This window comes from Stegodyphus dumicola, chromosome 8 (genome assembly GCF_044657685.1).
Source record: "Stegodyphus dumicola isolate Sdum_Otavi_A_Nest chromosome 8, ASM4465768v1".
Taxonomy (NCBI): Eukaryota; Metazoa; Arthropoda; class Arachnida; order Araneae; family Eresidae; genus Stegodyphus; species Stegodyphus dumicola.
In genome coordinates, this window is record NC_140775.1 from 35,518,875 (window position 1) to 35,543,539 (window position 24,665).

General features: G+C 35.8%; 16 non-coding genes across 16 annotated transcripts; all 16 read right to left on the bottom strand.

Annotated features, from left to right (window-relative positions):
• Positions 1-366: 366 nt before the first annotated feature.
• TRNAK-UUU (transfer RNA lysine (anticodon UUU)) lies at positions 367-439 on the bottom strand. Its single transcript has one exon. It is a non-coding gene; the product is annotated as a tRNA-Lys (tRNA).
• Positions 440-2,642: 2,203 nt separating this feature from the next.
• On the bottom strand, positions 2,643-2,714 carry TRNAQ-CUG (transfer RNA glutamine (anticodon CUG)). Its single transcript has one exon. It is a non-coding gene; the product is annotated as a tRNA-Gln (tRNA).
• A 4-nt stretch (positions 2,715-2,718) lies between these two features.
• Positions 2,719-2,790, bottom strand: TRNAE-UUC (transfer RNA glutamic acid (anticodon UUC)). Its single transcript has one exon. It is a non-coding gene; the product is annotated as a tRNA-Glu (tRNA).
• Positions 2,791-4,952: 2,162 nt separating this feature from the next.
• Positions 4,953-5,025, bottom strand: TRNAK-UUU (transfer RNA lysine (anticodon UUU)). Its single transcript has one exon. It is a non-coding gene; the product is annotated as a tRNA-Lys (tRNA).
• A 2,200-nt stretch (positions 5,026-7,225) lies between these two features.
• Positions 7,226-7,297, bottom strand: TRNAQ-CUG (transfer RNA glutamine (anticodon CUG)). Its single transcript has one exon. It is a non-coding gene; the product is annotated as a tRNA-Gln (tRNA).
• Positions 7,298-7,301: 4 nt separating this feature from the next.
• TRNAE-UUC (transfer RNA glutamic acid (anticodon UUC)) lies at positions 7,302-7,373 on the bottom strand. The gene has a single exon. It is a non-coding gene; the product is annotated as a tRNA-Glu (tRNA).
• Positions 7,374-9,534: 2,161 nt separating this feature from the next.
• Positions 9,535-9,607, bottom strand: TRNAK-UUU (transfer RNA lysine (anticodon UUU)). The gene has a single exon. It is a non-coding gene; the product is annotated as a tRNA-Lys (tRNA).
• A 2,203-nt stretch (positions 9,608-11,810) lies between these two features.
• Positions 11,811-11,882, bottom strand: TRNAQ-CUG (transfer RNA glutamine (anticodon CUG)). Its single transcript has one exon. It is a non-coding gene; the product is annotated as a tRNA-Gln (tRNA).
• A 4-nt stretch (positions 11,883-11,886) lies between these two features.
• TRNAE-UUC (transfer RNA glutamic acid (anticodon UUC)) lies at positions 11,887-11,958 on the bottom strand. Its single transcript has one exon. It is a non-coding gene; the product is annotated as a tRNA-Glu (tRNA).
• Positions 11,959-14,120: 2,162 nt separating this feature from the next.
• On the bottom strand, positions 14,121-14,193 carry TRNAK-UUU (transfer RNA lysine (anticodon UUU)). The gene has a single exon. It is a non-coding gene; the product is annotated as a tRNA-Lys (tRNA).
• A 2,200-nt stretch (positions 14,194-16,393) lies between these two features.
• TRNAQ-CUG (transfer RNA glutamine (anticodon CUG)) lies at positions 16,394-16,465 on the bottom strand. Its single transcript has one exon. It is a non-coding gene; the product is annotated as a tRNA-Gln (tRNA).
• A 4-nt stretch (positions 16,466-16,469) lies between these two features.
• On the bottom strand, positions 16,470-16,541 carry TRNAE-UUC (transfer RNA glutamic acid (anticodon UUC)). Its single transcript has one exon. It is a non-coding gene; the product is annotated as a tRNA-Glu (tRNA).
• Positions 16,542-18,703: 2,162 nt separating this feature from the next.
• Positions 18,704-18,776, bottom strand: TRNAK-UUU (transfer RNA lysine (anticodon UUU)). Its single transcript has one exon. It is a non-coding gene; the product is annotated as a tRNA-Lys (tRNA).
• A 2,194-nt stretch (positions 18,777-20,970) lies between these two features.
• On the bottom strand, positions 20,971-21,042 carry TRNAQ-CUG (transfer RNA glutamine (anticodon CUG)). The gene has a single exon. It is a non-coding gene; the product is annotated as a tRNA-Gln (tRNA).
• Positions 21,043-21,046: 4 nt separating this feature from the next.
• On the bottom strand, positions 21,047-21,118 carry TRNAE-UUC (transfer RNA glutamic acid (anticodon UUC)). The gene has a single exon. It is a non-coding gene; the product is annotated as a tRNA-Glu (tRNA).
• A 2,161-nt stretch (positions 21,119-23,279) lies between these two features.
• TRNAK-UUU (transfer RNA lysine (anticodon UUU)) lies at positions 23,280-23,352 on the bottom strand. Its single transcript has one exon. It is a non-coding gene; the product is annotated as a tRNA-Lys (tRNA).
• Between the last annotated feature and the right edge of the window lie 1,313 nt (positions 23,353-24,665).

A 24,665-nucleotide genomic window follows, 5' to 3' on the forward strand; every position in this document is an offset into this window, starting at 1 on the left:
GTATTTGCTTGGCTTTGATATGTCGGTCCTCGTATTAATCGGGCGTAAAATTTAGCATTAAAATGGTATGGTCTGGTGTGATCTCTGCAGGGAGTTTGCGATGTTATGTCTTAGAAAAACTAAAACAATCTGTACGCGTACGAAACGATTTTAAAATTTATTATTTATTTATTTGGGACGCAGTCCTGCCCGCCTGATGAGCTATTTTTAAAATTTATTGAGATTGTTCGCTAAATTAAGGTAGGCGGAAAATACTTGAATAATTTTATAATTTTTAGAACCTAACACTAAAAAACTACGGGGCTGGAAAAATGTAACTTATCTTCATAGTTGTACACTGTGTTACCTTTTTGCTAAAATGAAGTCCGCCCGAACAGGGACTCGAAACCTGGACCGTTAGGTTAAAAGCCTAACGCTCTACCGACTGAGCTATCCGGGCTTAAGCTAGATTGAAAGGAGAAGGCTTATAATCAAATGGAGGATTTTGTTTATAGCATACTGAACACTACTAGAAATAAATGCAAGAGAATCCCTATTCCCAAAGGCAGATAATTAGTAGAGGCTAGTCGGTAAGTACAGAACAGTTTTTAGGAAAGAAATAAGCATTTTGGCTGTTGTTAAGATATTTCAAACCTCTAAAAAGAAATATGGCACTTATTTTGCATCGTTACCTACCTAAGTGAATGCACACAGTTCTGACAGAAATCAGAATACATTCTCTTTATACTCGCAGTTTTAACAAAACGTTTACCAAGGCCAAATTTTAGAACTATCTGTAATACGCTTTTCTCTTTTATACTAATTAATTAATTAATACTTTACCTTACCATAAGGGTACTATTCCGTTTTGAGGACTGTAAAAAAATTGCAACGAAAATGTAAGCACAAAAGCGCCAAATCTAGCATACGCGCTGATTTCAAATTGCGAAAGTTTATGTAGTTCTATATTTCTTAAGACGCCATTGAAATACTATTTTAATTTTTAAATCCTTTTTTGATATCCTATGGATTTAACAATTTGGGAATAGCCCATGACGAAAAGTCTGCAATAGAATTTCGGGTAAAGGGCTGAATCACCCATTGCTTGACACGTCTTTAAGAATTGCATGTACACATCTACCTATGTTCACTTAAAAAAAATCCCAGAATTACATAAAAATGGCACTGCGCGCACCCTTCACTTTATCTATGTACACATAGACCTATTTTCACTTAAAAAGTAAAAGAAAAATGAAAAAAATCCAATTGTTTTTACTTTTGTAAAAAACCGGGAAAAAAAAAAGAGGGCGATTCTGCACTTTACCTAGAATATTTTCAAAAAAAAAAAAAAAAAAAAAAAAAGCATCATTCGTTATAGAAAATTATGTTTGAACAACCAACGAGATGAAAGTATGCTTTAGCGATAACTCGGTAGCGAAAGAGCGATGCAGGCATCCATCCATTCAGTTATGTTTAGCCTTTTTCATATAAATTATAATAATAAAAATGTATTATATGAAATTAACCTTTCATCTAAATTAACACATCAATCTTAGTTAGTTAATTACAATTATACTTCCTTTCTTGCGTTAGGGTTGCCACAATTATTTTTGGCAGCAATGGCATCAACAATAGTTTGGCGATTATCTACGGCCCTCAAAACCGAATAGTACCAAAATAAGATTAAAAGAAGCAACCTTTATTTATCGCAGATTTCCAGGAAAGGGTTTTTTGAGTTGAGGAACTGCATGCCCTTAAAGGCTTTGAGTATTCACAAAAATTTACATTTTTCCGCTCAGTTTTTTTATTTTATTGTATTTTTTAAATTTAGTGATATATCGGGTTTTCTCAGTGCTTCCGAATTTCCAGCATCTTATCTCCTTCACCTTTCATTGCTGTTTTGATAGACAATGGCGTGACGTTCGTTTTCTTCTTGCTTCGCACGTTGAATTTTCTATAAATATGGTTGTTGCATTTCCTACTATAGCAAAATGCTTTATTACTCCAGAGAAAAGGAGCATATGCCTGAAAGCCCTCAAAATCGATAGCGATTATTCAATTTCTGATCCAATCATAGGCAGCTTCCCTGGCTTAATTGAAATATATATATTTAAATTATCATTCATTAAATATTTCCTGTAAGTGTAGTCAGACGCAAAATTTATTGAAGAATTTTTTCTACAAAATATTCGTAGATTTTGCGTATTGGACCATAGAGTCAAATCTAAGTGCTCATAATTCGAGGTTGAAGAGACTTAGAACTTAGCGTTAAGGATTCCAGAAATTATTGTGCAACAAAGAAAATTCTGGGGAACATTTTCAAATAAGCCTTCATCGATAAAATTCGTTGCCAAATGACATTCTCTCTTTATCGCTGTTTAATTGTCAAACGGCTCATATTAAAAGGAAACTATAACAGTGCCTGCTTTTATTTTTTAAACTATTCAGCATATTAACTGATAATAATTAACGTAGCTAAAAAATAAAATTGAATAAGATTTTGTATAATATTTAATTCCTTAATACATGCAAGGTAACTTCTGTACCAATAAGCGTAGAGTTCGCAGTTTTTGAACTAAAATAATTCTAGTCTTGCATTTTTAATTATACGAGAGGAATGTAATCGTATCTCATCTAGTATCATCTAGATATCTAAAAGGTATAGGTTCCACCGAGATTTGAACTCGGATCGCTGGATTCAGAGTCCAGAGTGCTAACCGTTACACCATGGAACCTCCTTTCCCATGCTGGGAATCGAACCCGGGCCGCATGGGTGAAAGCCACGTATCTTGGCCACTAGACCACATGGGACTTGTTAGATAGACGAAAACCTGCCTACTTCAAATACTAGTCATGCAGAAGTAGGTCAGTTAGTTTTGTAATCTACCTGGTGTACAAGACGTTACAATACTATTTTGCTTATGCTCTTTGATGTGTAAAACAACATTTCCTACAAAGTAGTTTTTAAAAGTAGAAATAACATTGAATATAAATACAATACCTTATGCATAGTCGATTGGCAAAAATGTGCTGTCGGGTTTCTCATGTTCAATTTTAGATTTTGATTTGCGACACCTTCAATGGATTTATGTAGAACCCCACAGTTCACACGGAAAGCAGTTCGAAGATGCTACTTGTTTATGAGATATGCCGTAATTCCTTTCGTATTCTGCCCCTTTCTTAAGTTATATTATCGTCCAAAAATAAAGACTGCGAAATTACGCGAGTAATTTAAATTCTGAAGGACGCAGTTACAGCAAGAAGATAGCAAAAGAAAGATAGTCCTTGATAAAGTAACTATCACAGCATTTTTCTGTAAAACAAAGCTGCATTGCAATAAGAATACGTAGTAACAGTAATATTAAAACATCCAATAAGATATCTTCATTCCTAACATCCCTGTTACTTAAGTATTTCCCATCTGATAGTGGTCTCTATGAGATCACTTCAAATTATCCAAAAATAATTAGAAAAGGAGAGTGTAGGATTTAGCGCAATGAAAGACTGACTGGGAATAACTCAATGATAAAGCCAATTCTGACATATGCTAGCCCGGTATGGGGCGCAGCAGGAATTACTAACAGGAAACTTATCCGAATCTTTCAGAACACATTATGCTACGGCAAATTTATAAAGCTCCTTGGTTTGTCACGAACGAGGATATTCATAATGCAGCCAAAATTCTCCCCATAAATCGCTTTGTACAGCGACTTCGGCTAACATTTTCCAAAAGATATCTTCGATCGGAAACCCCGTACTCCACAGCCTCCCTGCTTATCATCCGGGAATTGCATCGTCTAAAATGAGACCCAGAGCTATTCTGGAGAAAGCATGCAATGCGCTTCCTTTCGCCAAGAGGCGTTGCTATGGAGACGAGGCGCCTCGAAGGTTTCAATAAACTCGTTCGCTTGCCCCCCCCACGCCTGAGTGAATTCGCTGATCTTTCAGCTTCCATCAGGGTCACTCTCTCTTTGTCGCCTAATCGCGCAATCTTACTTCTTCCATCTGTAAGCGGTTGTTATCAGGCTGTAAGCACATCTTTGTTTCCTTCTTAAAAGGGTTCTAGTGCAAGGATTACTTAATTTAATCTCTTTAAGAGAACTTAATGGTTTTTCATTCATTATCATAACACTTAAAGTTAATGCAATCTTATTATATTTTAAAAAGTTTCTCCTCAAAGGCATTGCTGGCTGTGTCTCTTTAATTCAAACTCGCCTAACGATTTCCCGGTTTTCCCCTCCCCCAGAACCGAAGCACTTGCGACTTGAAGATTTTCGCGAGTGTTGCTGCTCACGTGTTGTTAACAGCACATGGCCATTGATCAAGGAAACATAGATGCTTTTCAAAATTCATGATATAACCCCTCCAAATTGAGTCTGGCCCTTATTCGACACCAAAATTACTAAATTCAGTCCTTAAGTGTTTTCACTGTGGAAGGCAGTTACTCTTTTTGTTAAATTAACATTTTGGCACTAAATTTACCTCTTTGCGGAAACCTCTTTTTGGTGATAAAGATAATTCTTTGACGATGGGCGGATAAAGGCTATATGCTTAAGAACCCCGTAATAGAACCCTTCCTTGGTCCTTGGAAGACTGACTGGCAGTTTGTATTTGCTTGGCTTTGATATGTCGGTCCTCGTATTAATCGGGCGTAAAATTTAGCATTAAAATGGTATGGTCTGGTGTGATCTCTGCAGGGAGTTTGCGATGTTATGTCTTAGAAAAACTAAAACAATCTGTACGCGTACGAAACGATTTTAAAATTTATTATTTATTTATTTGGGACGCAGTCCTGCCCGCCTGATGAGCTATTTTTAAAATTTATTGAGATTGTTCGCTAAATTAAGGTAGGCGGAAAATACTTGAATAATTTTATAATTTTTAGAACCTAACACTAAAAAACTACGGGGCTGGGAAAATGTAACTTATCTTCATAGTTGTACACTGTGTTACCTTTTTGCTAAAATGAAGTCCGCCCGAACAGGGACTCGAACCCTGGACCGTTAGGTTAAAAGCCTAACTCTCTACCGACTGAGCTATCCGGGCTTAAGCTAGATTGAAAGGAGAAGGCTTATAATCAAATGGAGGATTTTGTTTATAGCATACTGAACACTACTAGAAATAAATGCAAGAGAATCCCTATTCCCAAAGGCAGATAATTAGTAGAGGCTAGTCGGTAAGTACAGAACAGTTTTTAGGAAAGAAATAAGCATTTTGGCTGTTGTTAAGATATTTCAAACCTCTAAATAGAAATATGGCACTTATTTTGCATCGTTACCTACCTAAGTGAATGCACACAGTTCTGACAGAAATCAGAATACATTCTCTTTATACTCGCAGTTTTAACAAAACGTTTACCAAGGCCAAATTTTAGAACTATCTGTAATAGGCTTTTCTCTTTTATACTAATTAATTAATTAATACTTTACCTTACCATAAGGGTACTATTCCGTTTTGAGGACTGTAAAAAAATTGCAACGAAAATGTAAGCACAAAAGCGCCAAATCTAGCATACGCGCTGATTTCAAATTGCGAAAGTTTATGTAGTTCTATATTTCTTAAGACGCCATTAAAATACTATTTTAATTTTTAAATCCTTTTTTGATATCCTATGGATTTAACAATTTGGGAATAGCCCATGACGAAAAGTCTGCAATAGAATTTCGGGTAAAGGGCTGAATCACCCATTGCTTGACACGTCTTTAAGAATTGCATGTACACATCTACCTATGTTCACTTAAAAAAAATCCCAGAATTACATAAAAATGGCACTGCGCGCACCCTTCACTTTATCTATGTACACATAGACCTATTTTCACTTAAAAAGTAAAAGAAAAATGAAAAAAATCCAATTGTTTTTACTTTTGTAAAAAACCGGGAAAAAAAAAAGAGGGCGATTCTGCACTTTACCTAGAATATTTTCAAAAAAAAAAAAAAAAAAAAAAGCATCATTCGTTATAGAAAATTATGTTTGAACAACCAACGAGATGAAAGTATGCTTTAGCGATAACTCGGTAGCGAAAGAGCGATGCAGGCATCCATCCATTCAGTTATGTTTAGCCTTTTTCATATAAATTATAATAATAAAAATGTATTATATGAAATTAACCTTTCATCTAAATTAACACATCAATCTTAGTTAGTTAATTACAATTATACTTCCTTTCTTGCGTTAGGGTTGCCACAATTATTTTTGGCAGCAATGGCATCAACAATAGTTTGGCGATTATCTACGGCCCTCAAAACCGAATAGTACCAAAATAAGATTAAAAGAAGCAACCTTTATTTATCGCAGATTTCCAGGAAAGGGTTTTTTGAGTTGAGGAACTGCATGCCCTTAAAGGCTTTGAGTATTCACAAAAATTTACATTTTTCCGCTCAGTTTTTTTATTTTATTGTATTTTTTAAATTTAGTGATATATCGGGTTTTCTCAGTGCTTCCGAATTTCCAGCATCTTATCTCCTTCACCTTTCATTGCTGTTTTGATAGACAATGGCGTGACGTTCGTTTTCTTCTTGCTTCGCACGTTGAATTTTCTATAAATATGGTTGTTGCATTTCCTACTATAGCAAAATGCTTTATTACTCCAGAGAAAAGGAGCATATGCCTGAAAGCCCTCAAAATCGATAGCGATTATTCAATTTCTGATCCAATCATAGGCAGCTTCCCTGGCTTAATTGAAATATATATATTTAAATTATCATTCATTAAATATTTCCTGTAAGTGTAGTCAGACGCAAAATTTATTGAAGAATTTTTTCTACAAAATATTCGTAGATTTTGCGTATTGGACCATAGAGTCAAATCTAAGTGCTCATAATTCGAGGTTGAAGAGACTTAGAACTTAGCGTTAAGGATTCCAGAAATTATTGTGCAACAAAGAAAATTCTGGGGAACATTTTCAAATAAGCCTTCATCGATAAAATTCGTTGCCAAATGACATTCTCTCTTTATCGCTGTTTAATTGTCAAACGGCTCATATTAAAAGGAAACTATAACAGTGCCTGCTTTTATTTTTTAAACTATTCAGCATATTAACTGATAATAATTAACGTAGCTAAAAAATAAAATTGAATAAGATTTTGTATAATATTTAATTCCTTAATACATGCAAGGTAACTTCTGTACCAATAAGCGTAGAGTTCGCAGTTTTTGAACTAAAATAATTCTAGTCTTGCATTTTTAATTATACGAGAGGAATGTAATCGTATCTCATCTAGTATCATCTAGATATCTAAAAGGTATAGGTTCCACCGAGATTTGAACTCGGATCGCTGGATTCAGAGTCCAGAGTGCTAACCGTTACACCATGGAACCTCCTTTCCCATGCTGGGAATCGAACCCGGGCCGCATGGGTGAAAGCCACGTATCTTGGCCACTAGACCACATGGGACTTGTTAGATAGACGATAACCTGCCTACTTCAAATACTAGTCATGCAGAAGTAGGTCAGTTAGTTTTGTAATCTACCTGGTGTACAAGACGTTACAATACTATTTTGCTTATGCTCTTTGATGTGTAAAACAACATTTCCTACAAAGTAGTTTTTAAAAGTAGAAATAACATTGAATATAAATACAATACCTTATGCATAGTCGATTGGCAAAAATGTGCTGTCGGGTTTCTCATGTTCAATTTTAGATTTTGATTTGCGACACCTTCAATGGATTTATGTAGAACCCCACAGTTCACACGGAAAGCAGTTCGAAGATGCTACTTGTTTATGAGATATGCCGTAATTTCTTTCGTATTCTGCCCCTTTCTTAAGTTATATTATCGTCCAAAAATAAAGACTGCGAAATTACGCGAGTAATTTAAATTCTGAAGGACGCAGTTACAGCAAGAAGATAGCAAAAGAAAGATAGTCCTTGATAAAGTAACTATCACAGCATTTTTCTGTAAAACAAAGCTGCATTGCAATAAGAATACGTAGTAACAGTAATATTAAAACATCCAATAAGATATCTTCATTCCTAACATCCCTGTTACTTAAGTATTTCCCATCTGATAGTGGTCTCTATGAGATCACTTCAAATTATCCAAAAATAATTAGAAAAGGAGAGTGTAGGATTTAGCGCAATGAAAGACTGACTGGGAATAACTCAATGATAAAGCCAATTCTGACATATGCTAGCCCGGTATGGGGCGCAGCAGGAATTACTAACAGGAAACTTATCCGAATCTTTCAGAACACATTATGCTACGGCAAATTTATAAAGCTCCTTGGTTTGTCACGAACGAGGATATTCATAATGCAGCCAAAATTCTCCCCATAAATCGCTTTGTACAGCGACTTCGGCTAACATTTTCCGAAAGATATCTTCGATCGGAAACCCCGTACTCCACAGCCTCCCTGCTTATCATCCGGGAATTGCATCGTCTAAAATGAGACCCAGAGCTATTCTGGAGAAAGCATACAATGCGCTTCCTTTCGCCAAGAGGCGTTGCTATGGAGACGAGGCGCCTCGAAGGTTTCAATAAACTCGTTCGCTTGCCCCCCCACGCCTGAGTGAATTCGCTGATCTTTCAGCTTCCATCAGGGTCACTCTCTCTTTGTCGCCTAATCGCGCAATCTTACTTCTTCCATCTGTAAGCGGTTGTTATCAGGCTGTAAGCACATCTTTGTTTCCTTCTTAAAAGGGTTCTAGTGCAAGGATTACTTAATTTAATCTCTTTAAGAGAACTTAATGGTTTTTCATTCATTATCATAACACTTAAAGTTAATGCAATCTTATTATATTTTAAAAAGTTTCTCCTCAAAGGCATTGCTGGCTGTGTCTCTTTAATTCAAACTCGCCTAACGATTTCCCGGTTTTCCCCTCCCTCAGAACCGAAGCACTTGCGACTTGAAGATTTTCGCGAGTGTTGCTGCTCACGTGTTGTTAACAGCACATGGCCATTGATCAAGGAAACATAGATGCTTTTCAAAATTCATGATATAACCCCTCCAAATTGAGTCTGGCCCTTATTCGACACCAAAATTACTAAATTCAGTCCTTAAGTGTTTTCACTGTGGAAGGCAGTTACTCTTTTTGTTAAATTAACATTTTGGCACTAAATTTACCTCTTTGCGGAAACCTCTTTTTGGTGATAAAGATAATTCTTTGACGATGTGGGGATAAAGGCTATATGCTTAAGAACCCCGTAATAGAACCCTTCCTTGGTCCTTGGAAGACTGACTGGCAGTTTGTATTTGCTTGGCTTTGATATGTCGGTCCTCGTATTAATCGGGCGTAAAATTTAGCATTAAAATGGTATGGTCTGGTGTGATCTCTGCAGGGAGTTTGCGATGTTATGTCTTAGAAAAACTAAAACAATCTGTACGCGTACGAAACGATTTTAAAATTTATTATTTATTTATTTGGGACGCAGTCCTGCCCGCCTGATGAGCTATTTTTAAAATTTATTGAGATTGTTCGCTAAATTAAGGTAGGCGGAAAATACTTGAATAATTTTATAATTTTTAGAACCTAACACTAAAAAACTACGGGGCTGGAAAAATGTAACTTATCTTCATAGTTGTACACTGTGTTACCTTTTTGCTAAAATGAAGTCCGCCCGAACAGGGACTCGAAACCTGGACCGTTAGGTTAAAAGCCTAACGCTCTACCGACTGAGCTATCCGGGCTTAAGCTAGATTGAAAGGAGAAGGCTTATAATCAAATGGAGGATTTTGTTTATAGCATACTGAACACTACTAGAAATAAATGCAAGAGAATCCCTATTCCCAAAGGCAGATAATTAGTAGAGGCTAGTCGGTAAGTACAGAACAGTTTTTAGGAAAGAAATAAGCATTTTGGCTGTTGTTAAGATATTTCAAACCTCTAAAAAGAAATATGGCACTTATTTTGCATCGTTACCTACCTAAGTGAATGCACACAGTTCTGACAGAAATCAGAATACATTCTCTTTATACTCGCAGTTTTAACAAAACGTTTACCAAGGCCAAATTTTAGAACTATCTGTAATACGCTTTTCTCTTTTATACTAATTAATTAATTAATACTTTACCTTACCATAAGGGTACTATTCCGTTTTGAGGACTGTAAAAAAATTGCAACGAAAATGTAAGCACAAAAGCGCCAAATCTAGCATACGCGCTGATTTCAAATTGCGAAAGTTTATGTAGTTCTATATTTCTTAAGACGCCATTGAAATACTATTTTAATTTTTAAATCCTTTTTTGATATCCTATGGATTTAACAATTTGGGAATAGCCCATGACGAAAAGTCTGCAATAGAATTTCGGGTAAAGGGCTGAATCACCCATTGCTTGACACGTCTTTAAGAATTGCATGTACACATCTACCTATGTTCACTTAAAAAAAATCCCAGAATTACATAAAAATGGCACTGCGCGCACCCTTCACTTTATCTATGTACACATAGACCTATTTTCACTTAAAAAGTAAAAGAAAAATGAAAAAAATCCAATTGTTTTTACTTTTGTAAAAAACCGGGAAAAAAAAAAGAGGGCGATTCTGCACTTTACCTAGAATATTTTCAAAAAAAAAAAAAAAAAAAAAAAAAGCATCATTCGTTATAGAAAATTATGTTTGAACAACCAACGAGATGAAAGTATGCTTTAGCGATAACTCGGTAGCGAAAGAGCGATGCAGGCATCCATCCATTCAGTTATGTTTAGCCTTTTTCATATAAATTATAATAATAAAAATGTATTATATGAAATTAACCTTTCATCTAAATTAACACATCAATCTTAGTTAGTTAATTACAATTATACTTCCTTTCTTGCGTTAGGGTTGCCACAATTATTTTTGGCAGCAATGGCATCAACAATAGTTTGGCGATTATCTACGGCCCTCAAAACCGAATAGTACCAAAATAAGATTAAAAGAAGCAACCTTTATTTATCGCAGATTTCCAGGAAAGGGTTTTTTGAGTTGAGGAACTGCATGCCCTTAAAGGCTTTGAGTATTCACAAAAATTTACATTTTTCCGCTCAGTTTTTTTATTTTATTGTATTTTTTAAATTTAGTGATATATCGGGTTTTCTCAGTGCTTCCGAATTTCCAGCATCTTATCTCCTTCACCTTTCATTGCTGTTTTGATAGACAATGGCGTGACGTTCGTTTTCTTCTTGCTTCGCACGTTGAATTTTCTATAAATATGGTTGTTGCATTTCCTACTATAGCAAAATGCTTTATTACTCCAGAGAAAAGGAGCATATGCCTGAAAGCCCTCAAAATCGATAGCGATTATTCAATTTCTGATCCAATCATAGGCAGCTTCCCTGGCTTAATTGAAATATATATATTTAAATTATCATTCATTAAATATTTCCTGTAAGTGTAGTCAGACGCAAAATTTATTGAAGAATTTTTTCTACAAAATATTCGTAGATTTTGCGTATTGGACCATAGAGTCAAATCTAAGTGCTCATAATTCGAGGTTGAAGAGACTTAGAACTTAGCGTTAAGGATTCCAGAAATTATTGTGCAACAAAGAAAATTCTGGGGAACATTTTCAAATAAGCCTTCATCGATAAAATTCGTTGCCAAATGACATTCTCTCTTTATCGCTGTTTAATTGTCAAACGGCTCATATTAAAAGGAAACTATAACAGTGCCTGCTTTTATTTTTTAAACTATTCAGCATATTAACTGATAATAATTAACGTAGCTAAAAAATAAAATTGAATAAGATTTTGTATAATATTTAATTCCTTAATACATGCAAGGTAACTTCTGTACCAATAAGCGTAGAGTTCGCAGTTTTTGAACTAAAATAATTCTAGTCTTGCATTTTTAATTATACGAGAGGAATGTAATCGTATCTCATCTAGTATCATCTAGATATCTAAAAGGTATAGGTTCCACCGAGATTTGAACTCGGATCGCTGGATTCAGAGTCCAGAGTGCTAACCGTTACACCATGGAACCTCCTTTCCCATGCTGGGAATCGAACCCGGGCCGCATGGGTGAAAGCCACGTATCTTGGCCACTAGACCACATGGGACTTGTTAGATAGACGAAAACCTGCCTACTTCAAATACTAGTCATGCAGAAGTAGGTCAGTTAGTTTTGTAATCTACCTGGTGTACAAGACGTTACAATACTATTTTGCTTATGCTCTTTGATGTGTAAAACAACATTTCCTACAAAGTAGTTTTTAAAAGTAGAAATAACATTGAATATAAATACAATACCTTATGCATAGTCGATTGGCAAAAATGTGCTGTCGGGTTTCTCATGTTCAATTTTAGATTTTGATTTGCGACACCTTCAATGGATTTATGTAGAACCCCACAGTTCACACGGAAAGCAGTTCGAAGATGCTACTTGTTTATGAGATATGCCGTAATTCCTTTCGTATTCTGCCCCTTTCTTAAGTTATATTATCGTCCAAAAATAAAGACTGCGAAATTACGCGAGTAATTTAAATTCTGAAGGACGCAGTTACAGCAAGAAGATAGCAAAAGAAAGATAGTCCTTGATAAAGTAACTATCACAGCATTTTTCTGTAAAACAAAGCTGCATTGCAATAAGAATACGTAGTAACAGTAATATTAAAACATCCAATAAGATATCTTCATTCCTAACATCCCTGTTACTTAAGTATTTCCCATCTGATAGTGGTCTCTATGAGATCACTTCAAATTATCCAAAAATAATTAGAAAAGGAGAGTGTAGGATTTAGCGCAATGAAAGACTGACTGGGAATAACTCAATGATAAAGCCAATTCTGACATATGCTAGCCCGGTATGGGGCGCAGCAGGAATTACTAACAGGAAACTTATCCGAATCTTTCAGAACACATTATGCTACGGCAAATTTATAAAGCTCCTTGGTTTGTCACGAACGAGGATATTCATAATGCAGCCAAAATTCTCCCCATAAATCGCTTTGTACAGCGACTTCGGCTAACATTTTCCAAAAGATATCTTCGATCGGAAACCCCGTACTCCACAGCCTCCCTGCTTATCATCCGGGAATTGCATCGTCTAAAATGAGACCCAGAGCTATTCTGGAGAAAGCATGCAATGCGCTTCCTTTCGCCAAGAGGCGTTGCTATGGAGACGAGGCGCCTCGAAGGTTTCAATAAACTCGTTCGCTTGCCCCCCCCACGCCTGAGTGAATTCGCTGATCTTTCAGCTTCCATCAGGGTCACTCTCTCTTTGTCGCCTAATCGCGCAATCTTACTTCTTCCATCTGTAAGCGGTTGTTATCAGGCTGTAAGCACATCTTTGTTTCCTTCTTAAAAGGGTTCTAGTGCAAGGATTACTTAATTTAATCTCTTTAAGAGAACTTAATGGTTTTTCATTCATTATCATAACACTTAAAGTTAATGCAATCTTATTATATTTTAAAAAGTTTCTCCTCAAAGGCATTGCTGGCTGTGTCTCTTTAATTCAAACTCGCCTAACGATTTCCCGGTTTTCCCCTCCCCCAGAACCGAAGCACTTGCGACTTGAAGATTTTCGCGAGTGTTGCTGCTCACGTGTTGTTAACAGCACATGGCCATTGATCAAGGAAACATAGATGCTTTTCAAAATTCATGATATAACCCCTCCAAATTGAGTCTGGCCCTTATTCGACACCAAAATTACTAAATTCAGTCCTTAAGTGTTTTCACTGTGGAAGGCAGTTACTCTTTTTGTTAAATTAACATTTTGGCACTAAATTTACCTCTTTGCGGAAACCTCTTTTTGGTGATAAAGATAATTCTTTGACGATGGGCGGATAAAGGCTATATGCTTAAGAACCCCGTAATAGAACCCTTCCTTGGTCCTTGGAAGACTGACTGGCAGTTTGTATTTGCTTGGCTTTGATATGTCGGTCCTCGTATTAATCGGGCGTAAAATTTAGCATTAAAATGGTATGGTCTGGTGTGATCTCTGCAGGGAGTTTGCGATGTTATGTCTTAGAAAAACTAAAACAATCTGTACGCGTACGAAACGATTTTAAAATTTATTATTTATTTATTTGGGACGCAGTCCTGCCCGCCTGATGAGCTATTTTTAAAATTTATTGAGATTGTTCGCTAAATTAAGGTAGGCGGAAAATACTTGAATAATTTTATAATTTTTAGAACCTAACACTAAAAAACTACGGGGCTGGGAAAATGTAACTTATCTTCATAGTTGTACACTGTGTTACCTTTTTGCTAAAATGAAGTCCGCCCGAACAGGGACTCGAACCCTGGACCGTTAGGTTAAAAGCCTAACTCTCTACCGACTGAGCTATCCGGGCTTAAGCTAGATTGAAAGGAGAAGGCTTATAATCAAATGGAGGATTTTGTTTATAGCATACTGAACACTACTAGAAATAAATGCAAGAGAATCCCTATTCCCAAAGGCAGATAATTAGTAGAGGCTAGTCGGTAAGTACAGAACAGTTTTTAGGAAAGAAATAAGCATTTTGGCTGTTGTTAAGATATTTCAAACCTCTAAATAGAAATATGGCACTTATTTTGCATCGTTACCTACCTAAGTGAATGCACACAGTTCTGACAGAAATCAGAATACATTCTCTTTATACTCGCAGTTTTAACAAAACGTTTACCAAGGCCAAATTTTAGAACTATCTGTAATAGGCTTTTCTCTTTTATACTAATTAATTAATTAATACTTTACCTTACCATAAGGGTACTATTCCGTTTTGAGGACTGTAAAAAAATTGCAACGAAAATGTAAGCACAAAAGCGCCAAATCTAGCATACGCGCTGATTTCAAATTGCGAAAGTTTATGTAGTTCTATATTTCTTAAGACGCCATTAAAATACTATTTTAATTTTTAAATCCTTTTTTGATATCCTATGGATTTAACAATTTGGGAATAGCCCATGACGAAAAGTCTGCAATAGAATTTCGGGTAAAGGGCTGAATCACCCATTGCTTGACACGTCTTTAAGAATTGCATGTACACATCTACCTATGTTCACTTAAAAAAAATCCCAGAATTACATAAAAATGGCACTGCGCGCACCCTTCACTTTATCTATGTACACATAGACCTATTTTCACTTAAAAAGTAAAAGAAAAATGAAAAAAATCCAATTGTTTTTACTTTTGTAAAAAACCGGGAAAAAAAAAAGAGGGCGATTCTGCACTTTACCTAGAATATTTTCAAAAAAAAAAAAAAAAAAAAAAGCATCATTCGTTATAGAAAATTATGTTTGAACAACCAACGAGATGAAAGTATGCTTTAGCGATAACTCGGTAGCGAAAGAGCGATGCAGGCATCCATCCATTCAGTTATGTTTAGCCTTTTTCATATAAATTATAATAATAAAAATGTATTATATGAAATTAACCTTTCATCTAAATTAACACATCAATCTTAGTTAGTTAATTACAATTATACTTCCTTTCTTGCGTTAGGGTTGCCACAATTATTTTTGGCAGCAATGGCATCAACAATAGTTTGGCGATTATCTACGGCCCTCAAAACCGAATAGTACCAAAATAAGATTAAAAGAAGCAACCTTTATTTATCGCAGATTTCCAGGAAAGGGTTTTTTGAGTTGAGGAACTGCATGCCCTTAAAGGCTTTGAGTATTCACAAAAATTTACATTTTTCCGCTCAGTTTTTTTATTTTATTGTATTTTTTAAATTTAGTGATATATCGGGTTTTCTCAGTGCTTCCGAATTTCCAGCATCTTATCTCCTTCACCTTTCATTGCTGTTTTGATAGACAATGGCGTGACGTTCGTTTTCTTCTTGCTTCGCACGTTGAATTTTCTATAAATATGGTTGTTGCATTTCCTACTATAGCAAAATGCTTTATTACTCCAGAGAAAAGGAGCATATGCCTGAAAGCCCTCAAAATCGATAGCGATTATTCAATTTCTGATCCAATCATAGGCAGCTTCCCTGGCTTAATTGAAATATATATATTTAAATTATCATTCATTAAATATTTCCTGTAAGTGTAGTCAGACGCAAAATTTATTGAAGAATTTTTTCTACAAAATATTCGTAGATTTTGCGTATTGGACCATAGAGTCAAATCTAAGTGCTCATAATTCGAGGTTGAAGAGACTTAGAACTTAGCGTTAAGGATTCCAGAAATTATTGTGCAACAAAGAAAATTCTGGGGAACATTTTCAAATAAGCCTTCATCGATAAAATTCGTTGCCAAATGACATTCTCTCTTTATCGCTGTTTAATTGTCAAACGGCTCATATTAAAAGGAAACTATAACAGTGCCTGCTTTTATTTTTTAAACTATTCAGCATATTAACTGATAATAATTAACGTAGCTAAAAAATAAAATTGAATAAGATTTTGTATAATATTTAATTCCTTAATACATGCAAGGTAACTTCTGTACCAATAAGCGTAGAGTTCGCAGTTTTTGAACTAAAATAATTCTAGTCTTGCATTTTTAATTATACGAGAGGAATGTAATCGTATCTCATCTAGTATCATCTAGATATCTAAAAGGTATAGGTTCCACCGAGATTTGAACTCGGATCGCTGGATTCAGAGTCCAGAGTGCTAACCGTTACACCATGGAACCTCCTTTCCCATGCTGGGAATCGAACCCGGGCCGCATGGGTGAAAGCCACGTATCTTGGCCACTAGACCACATGGGACTTGTTAGATAGACGAAAACCTGCCTACTTCAAATACTAGTCATGCAGAAGTAGGTCAGTTAGTTTTGTAATCTACCTGGTGTACAAGACGTTACAATACTATTTTGCTTATGCTCTTTGATGTGTAAAACAACATTTCCTACAAAGTAGTTTTTAAAAGTAGAAATAACATTGAATATAAATACAATACCTTATGCATAGTCGATTGGCAAAAATGTGCTGTCGGGTTTCTCATGTTCAATTTTAGATTTTGATTTGCGACACCTTCAATGGATTTATGTAGAACCCCACAGTTCACACGGAAAGCAGTTCGAAGATGCTACTTGTTTATGAGATATGCCGTAATTCCTTTCGTATTCTGCCCCTTTCTTAAGTTATATTATCGTCCAAAAATAAAGACTGCGAAATTACGCGAGTAATTTAAATTCTGAAGGACGCAGTTACAGCAAGAAGATAGCAAAAGAAAGATAGTCCTTGATAAAGTAACTATCACAGCATTTTTCTGTAAAACAAAGCTGCATTGCAATAAGAATACGTAGTAACAGTAATATTAAAACATCCAATAAGATATCTTCATTCCTAACATCCCTGTTACTTAAGTATTTCCCATCTGATAGTGGTCTCTATGAGATCACTTCAAATTATCCAAAAATAATTAGAAAAGGAGAGTGTAGGATTTAGCGCAATGAAAGACTGACTGGGAATAACTCAATGATAAAGCCAATTCTGACATATGCTAGCCCGGTATGGGGCGCAGCAGGAATTACTAACAGGAAACTTATCCGAATCTTTCAGAACACATTATGCTACGGCAAATTTATAAAGCTCCTTGGTTTGTCACGAACGAGGATATTCATAATGCAGCCAAAATTCTCCCCATAAATCGCTTTGTACAGCGACTTCGGCTAACATTTTCCAAAAGATATCTTCGATCGGAAACCCCGTACTCCACAGCCTCCCTGCTTATCATCCGGGAATTGCATCGTCTAAAATGAGACCCAGAGCTATTCTGGAGAAAGCATGCAATGCGCTTCCTTTCGCCAAGAGGCGTTGCTATGGAGACGAGGCGCCTCGAAGGTTTCAATAAACTCGTTCGCTTGCCCCCCCCACGCCTGAGTGAATTCGCTGATCTTTCAGCTTCCATCAGGGTCACTCTCTCTTTGTCGCCTAATCGCGCAATCTTACTTCTTCCATCTGTAAGCGGTTGTTATCAGGCTGTAAGCACATCTTTGTTTCCTTCTTAAAAGGGTTCTAGTGCAAGGATTACTTAATTTAATCTCTTTAAGAGAACTTAATGGTTTTTCATTCATTATCATAACACTTAAAGTTAATGCAATCTTATTATATTTTAAAAAGTTTCTCCTCAAAGGCATTGCTGGCTGTGTCTCTTTAATTCAAACTCGCCTAACGATTTCCCGGTTTTCCCCTCCCCCAGAACCGAAGCACTTGCGACTTGAAGATTTTCGCGAGTGTTGCTGCTCACGTGTTGTTAACAGCACATGGCCATTGATCAAGGAAACATAGATGCTTTTCAAAATTCATGATATAACCCCTCCAAATTGAGTCTGGCCCTTATTCGACACCAAAATTACTAAATTCAGTCCTTAAGTGTTTTCACTGTGGAAGGCAGTTACTCTTTTTGTTAAATTAACATTTTGGCACTAAATTTACCTCTTTGCGGAAACCTCTTTTTGGTGATAAAGATAATTCTTTGACGATGGGCGGATAAAGGCTATATGCTTAAGAACCCTGTAATAGAACCCTTCCTTGGTCCTTGGAAGACTGACTGGCAGTTTGTATTTGCTTGGCTTTGATATGTCGGTCCTCGTATTAATCGGGCGTAAAATTTAGCATTAAAATGGTATGGTCTGGTGTGATCTCTGCAGGGAGTTTGCGATGTTATGTCTTAGAAAAACTAAAACAATCTGTACGCGTACGAAACGATTTTAAAATTTATTATTTATTTATTTGGGACGCAGTCCTGCCCGCCTGATGAGCTATTTTTAAAATTTATTGAGATTGTTCGCTAAATTAAGGTAGGCGGAAAATACTTGAATAATTTTATAATTTTTAGAACCTAACACTAAAAAACTACGGGGCTGGAAAAATGTAACTTATCTTCATAGTTGTACACTGTGTTACCTTTTTGCTAAAATGAAGTCCGCCCGAACAGGGACTCGAACCCTGGACCGTTAGGTTAAAAGCCTAACTCTCTACCGACTGAGCTATCCGGGCTTAAGCTAGATTGAAAGGAGAAGGCTTATAATCAAATGGAGGATTTTGTTTATAGCATACTGAACACTACTAGAAATAAATGCAAGAGAATCCCTATTCCCAAAGGCAGATAATTAGTAGAGGCTAGTCGGTAAGTACAGAACAGTTTTTAGGAAAGAAATAAGCATTTTGGCTGTTGTTAAGATATTTCAAACCTCTAAATAGAAATATGGCACTTATTTTGCATCGTTACCTACCTAAGTGAATGCACACAGTTCTGACAGAAATCAGAATACATTCTCTTTATACTCGCAGTTTTAACAAAACGTTTACCAAGGCCAAATTTTAGAACTATCTGTAATAGGCTTTTCTCTTTTATACTAATTAATTAATTAATACTTTACCTTACCATAAGGGTACTATTCCGTTTTGAGGACTGTAAAAAAATTGCAACGAAAATGTAAGCACAAAAGCGCCAAATCTAGCATACGCGCTGATTTCAAATTGCGAAAGTTTATGTAGTTCTATATTTCTTAAGACGCCATTGAAATACTATTTTAATTTTTAAATCCTTTTTTGATATCCTATGGATTTAACAATTTGGGAATAGCCCATGACGAAAAGTCTGCAATAGAATTTCGGGTAAAGGGCTGAATCACCCATTGCTTGACACGTCTTTAAGAATTGCATGTACACATCTACCTATGTTCACTTAAAAAAAACCCCAGAATTACATAAAAATGGCACTGCGCGCACCCTTCACTTTATCTATGTACACATAGACCTATTTTCACTTAAAAAGTAAAAGAAAAATGAAAAAAATCCAATTGTTTTTACTTTTGTAAAAAACCGGGAAAAAAAAAAGAGGGCGATTCTGCACTTTACCTAGAATATTTTCAAAAAAAAAAAAAAAAGCATCATTCGTTATAGAAAATTATGTTTGAACAACCAACGAGATGAAAGTATGCTTTAGCGATAACTCGGTAGCGAAAGAGCGATGCAGGCATCCATCCATTCAGTTATGTTTAGCCTTTTTCATATAAATTATAATAATAAAAATGTATTATATGAAATTAACCTTTCATCTAAATTAACACATCAATCTTAGTTAGTTAATTACAATTATACTTCCTTTCTTGCGTTAGGGTTGCCACAATTATTTTTGGCAGCAATGGCATCAACAATAGTTTGGCGATGATCTACGGCCCTCAAAACCGAATAGTACCAAAATAAGATTAAAAGAAGCAACCTTTATTTATCGCAGATTTCCAGGAAAGGGTTTTTTGAGTTGAGGAACTGCATGCCCTTAAAGGCTTTGAGTATTCACAAAAATTTACATTTTTCCGCTCAGTTTTTTTATTTTATTGTATTTTTTAAATTTAGTGATATATCGGGTTTTCTCAGTGCTTCCGAATTTCCAGCATCTTATCTCCTTCACCTTTCATTGCTGTTTTGATAGACAATGGCGTGACGTTCGTTTTCTTCTTGCTTCGCACGTTGAATTTTCTATAAATATGGTTGTTGCATTTCCTACTATAGCAAAATGCTTTATTACTCCAGAGAAAAGGAGCATATGCCTGAAAGCCCTCAAAATCGATAGCGATTATTCAATTTCTGATCCAATCATAGGCAGCTTCCCTGGCTTAATTGAAATATATATATTTAAATTATCATTCATTAAATATTTCCTGTAAGTGTAGTCAGACGCAAAATTTATTGAAGAATTTTTTCTACAAAATATTCGTAGATTTTGCGTATTGGACCATAGAGTCAAATCTAAGTGCTCATAATTCGAGGTTGAAGAGACTTAGAACTTAGCGTTAAGGATTCCAGAAATTATTGTGCAACAAAGAAAATTCTGGGGAACATTTTCAAATAAGCCTTCATCGATAAAATTCGTTGCCAAATGACATTCTCTCTTTATCGCTGTTTAATTGTCAAACGGCTCATATTAAAAGGAAACTATAACAGTGCCTGCTTTTATTTTTTAAACTATTCAGCATATTAACTGATAATAATTAACGTAGCTAAAAAATAAAATTGAATAAGATTTTGTATAATATTTAATTCCTTAATACATGCAAGGTAACTTCTGTACCAATAAGCGTAGAGTTCGCAGTTTTTGAACTAAAATAATTCTAGTCTTGCATTTTTAATTATACGAGAGGAATGTAATCGTATCTCATCTAGTATCATCTAGATATCTAAAAGGTATAGGTTCCACCGAGATTTGAACTCGGATCGCTGGATTCAGAGTCCAGAGTGCTAACCGTTACACCATGGAACCTCCTTTCCCATGCTGGGAATCGAACCCGGGCCGCATGGGTGAAAGCCACGTATCTTGGCCACTAGACCACATGGGACTTGTTAGATAGGCGATAACCTGCCTACTTCAAATACTAGTCATGCAGAAGTAGGTCAGTTAGTTTTGTAATCTACCTGGTGTACAAGACGTTACAATACTATTTTGCTTATGCTCTTTGATGTGTAAAACAACATTTCCTACAAAGTAGTTTTTAAAAGTAGAAATAACATTGAATATAAATACAATACCTTATGCATAGTCGATTGGCAAAAATGTGCTGTCGGGTTTCTCATGTTCAATTTTAGATTTTGATTTGCGACACCTTCAATGGATTTATGTAGAACCCCACAGTTCACACGGAAAGCAGTTCGAAGATGCTACTTGTTTATGAGATATGCCGTAATTTCTTTCGTATTCTGCCCCTTTCTTAAGTTATATTATCGTCCAAAAATAAAGACTGCGAAATTACGCGAGTAATTTAAATTCTGAAGGACGCAGTTACAGCAAGAAGATAGCAAAAGAAAGATAGTCCTTGATAAAGTAACTATCACAGCATTTTTCTGTAAAACAAAGCTGCATTGCAATAAGAATACGTAGTAACAGTAATATTAAAACATCCAATAAGATATCTTCATTCCTAACATCCCTGTTACTTAAGTATTTCCCATCTGATAGTGGTCTCTATGAGATCACTTCAAATTATCCAAAAATAATTAGAAAAGGAGAGTGTAGGATTTAGCGCAATGAAAGACTGACTGGGAATAACTCAATGATAAAGCCAATTCTGACATATGCTAGCCCGGTATGGGGCGCAGCAGGAATTACTAACAGGAAACTTATCCGAATCTTTCAGAACACATTATGCTACGGCAAATTTATAAAGCTCCTTGGTTTGTCACGAACGAGGATATTCATAATGCAGCCAAAATTCTCCCCATAAATCGCTTTGTACAGCGACTTCGGCTAACATTTTCCGAAAGATATCTTCGATCGGAAACCCCGTACTCCACAGCCTCCCTGCTTATCATCCGGGAATTGCATCGTCTAAAATGAGACCCAGAGCTATTCTGGAGAAAGCATGCAATGCGCTTCCTTTCGCCAAGAGGCGTTGCTATGGAGACGAGGCGCCTCGAAGGTTTCAATAAACTCGTTCGCTTGCCCCCCCACGCCTGAGTGAATTCGCTGATCTTTCAGCTTCCATCAGGGTCACTCTCTCTTTGTCGCCTAATCGCGCAATCTTACTTCTTCCATCTGTAAGCGGTTGTTATCAGGCTGTAAGCACATCTTTGTTTCCTTCTTAAAAGGGTTCTAGTGCAAGGATTACTTAATTTAATCTCTTTAAGAGAACTTAATGGTTTTTCATTCATTATCATAACACTTAAAGTTAATGCAATCTTATTATATTTTAAAAAGTTTCTCCTCAAAGGCATTGCTGGCTGTGTCTCTTTAATTCAAACTCGCCTAACGATTTCCCGGTTTTCCCCTCCCTCAGAACCGAAGCACTTGCGACTTGAAGATTTTCGCGAGTGTTGCTGCTCACGTGTTGTTAACAGCACGTGGCCATTGATCAAGGAAACATAGATGCTTTTCAAAATTCATGATATAACCCCTCCAAATTGAGTCTGGCCCTTATTCGACACCAAAATTACTAAATTCAGTCCTTAAGTGTTTTCACTGTGGAAGGCAGTTACTCTTTTTGTTAAATTAACATTTTGGCACTAAATTTACCTCTTTGCGGAAACCTCTTTTTGGTGATAAAGATAATTCTTTGACGATGTGGGGATAAAGGCTATATGCTTAAGAACCCCGTAATAGAACCCTTCCTTGGTCCTTGGAAGACTGACTGGCAGTTTGTATTTGCTTGGCTTTGATATGTCGGTCCTCGTATTAATCGGGCGTAAAATTTAGCATTAAAATGGTATGGTCTGGTGTGATCTCTGCAGGGAGTTTGCGATGTTATGTCTTAGAAAAACTAAAACAATCTGTACGCGTACGAAACGATTTTAAAATTTATTATTTATTTATTTGGGACGCAGTCCTGCCCGCCTGATGAGCTATTTTTAAAATTTATTGAGATTGTTCGCTAAATTAAGGTAGGCGGAAAATACTTGAATAATTTTATAATTTTTAGAACCTAACACTAAAAAACTACGGGGCTGGAAAAATGTAACTTATCTTCATAGTTGTACACTGTGTTACCTTTTTGCTAAAATGAAGTCCGCCCGAACAGGGACTCGAACCCTGGACCGTTAGGTTAAAAGCCTAACGCTCTACCGACTGAGCTATCCGGGCTTAAGCTAGATTGAAAGGAGAAGGCTTATAATCAAATGGAGGATTTTGTTTATAGCATACTGAACACTACTAGAAATAAATGCAAGAGAATCCCTATTCCCAAAGGCAGATAATTAGTAGAGGCTAGTCGGTAAGTACAGAACAGTTTTTAGGAAAGAAATAAGCATTTTGGCTGTTGTTAAGATATTTCAAACCTCTAAATAGAAATATGGCACTTATTTTGCATCGTTACCTACCTAAGTGAATGCACACAGTTCTGACAGAAATCAGAATACATTCTCTTTATACTCGCAGTTTTAACAAAACGTTTACCAAGGCCAAATTTTAGAACTATCTGTAATAGGCTTTTCTCTTTTATACTAATTAATTAATTAATAGTTTACCTTACCATAAGGGTACTATTCCGTTTTGAGGACTGTAAAAAAATTGCAACGAAAATGTAAGCACAAAAGCGCCAAATCTAGCATACGCGCTGATTTCAAATTGCGAAAGTTTATGTAGTTCTATATTTCTTAAGACGCCATTGAAATACTATTTTAATTTTTAAATCCTTTTTTGATATCCTATGGATTTAACAATTTGGGAATAGCCCATGACGAAAAGTCTGCAATAGAATTTCGGGTAAAGGGCTGAATCACCCATTGCTTGACACGTCTTTAAGAATTGCATGTACACATCTACCTATGTTTACTTAAAAAAATCCCAGAATTACATAAAAATGGCAATGCGCGCACCCTTCACTTTATCTATGTACACATAGACCTATTTTCACTTAAAAAGTAAAAGAAAAATGAAAAAAATCCAATTGTTTTTACTTTTGTAAAAAACCGGGAAAAAAAAAGAGGGCGATTCTGCACTTTACCTAGAATATTTTCCAAAAAAAAAAAAAAAAAAAAAAAAAAGCATCATTCGTTATAGAAAATTATGTTTGAACAACCAACGAGATGAAAGTATGCTTTAGCGATAACTCGGTAGCGAAAGAGCGATGCAGGCATCCATCCATTCAGTTATGTTTAGCCTTTTTCATATAAATTATAATAATAAAAATGTATTATATGAAATTAACCTTTCATCTAAATTAACACATCAATCTTAGTTAGTTAATTACAATTATACTTCCTTTCTTGCGTTAGGGTTGCCACAATTATTTTTGGCAGCAATGGCATCAACAATAGTTTGGCGATTATCTACGGCCCTCAAAACCGAATAGTACCAAAATAAGATTAAAAGAAGCAACCTTTATTTATCGCAGATTTCCAGGAAAGGGTTTTTTGAGTTGAGGAACTGCATGCCCTTAAAGGCTTTGAGGCACA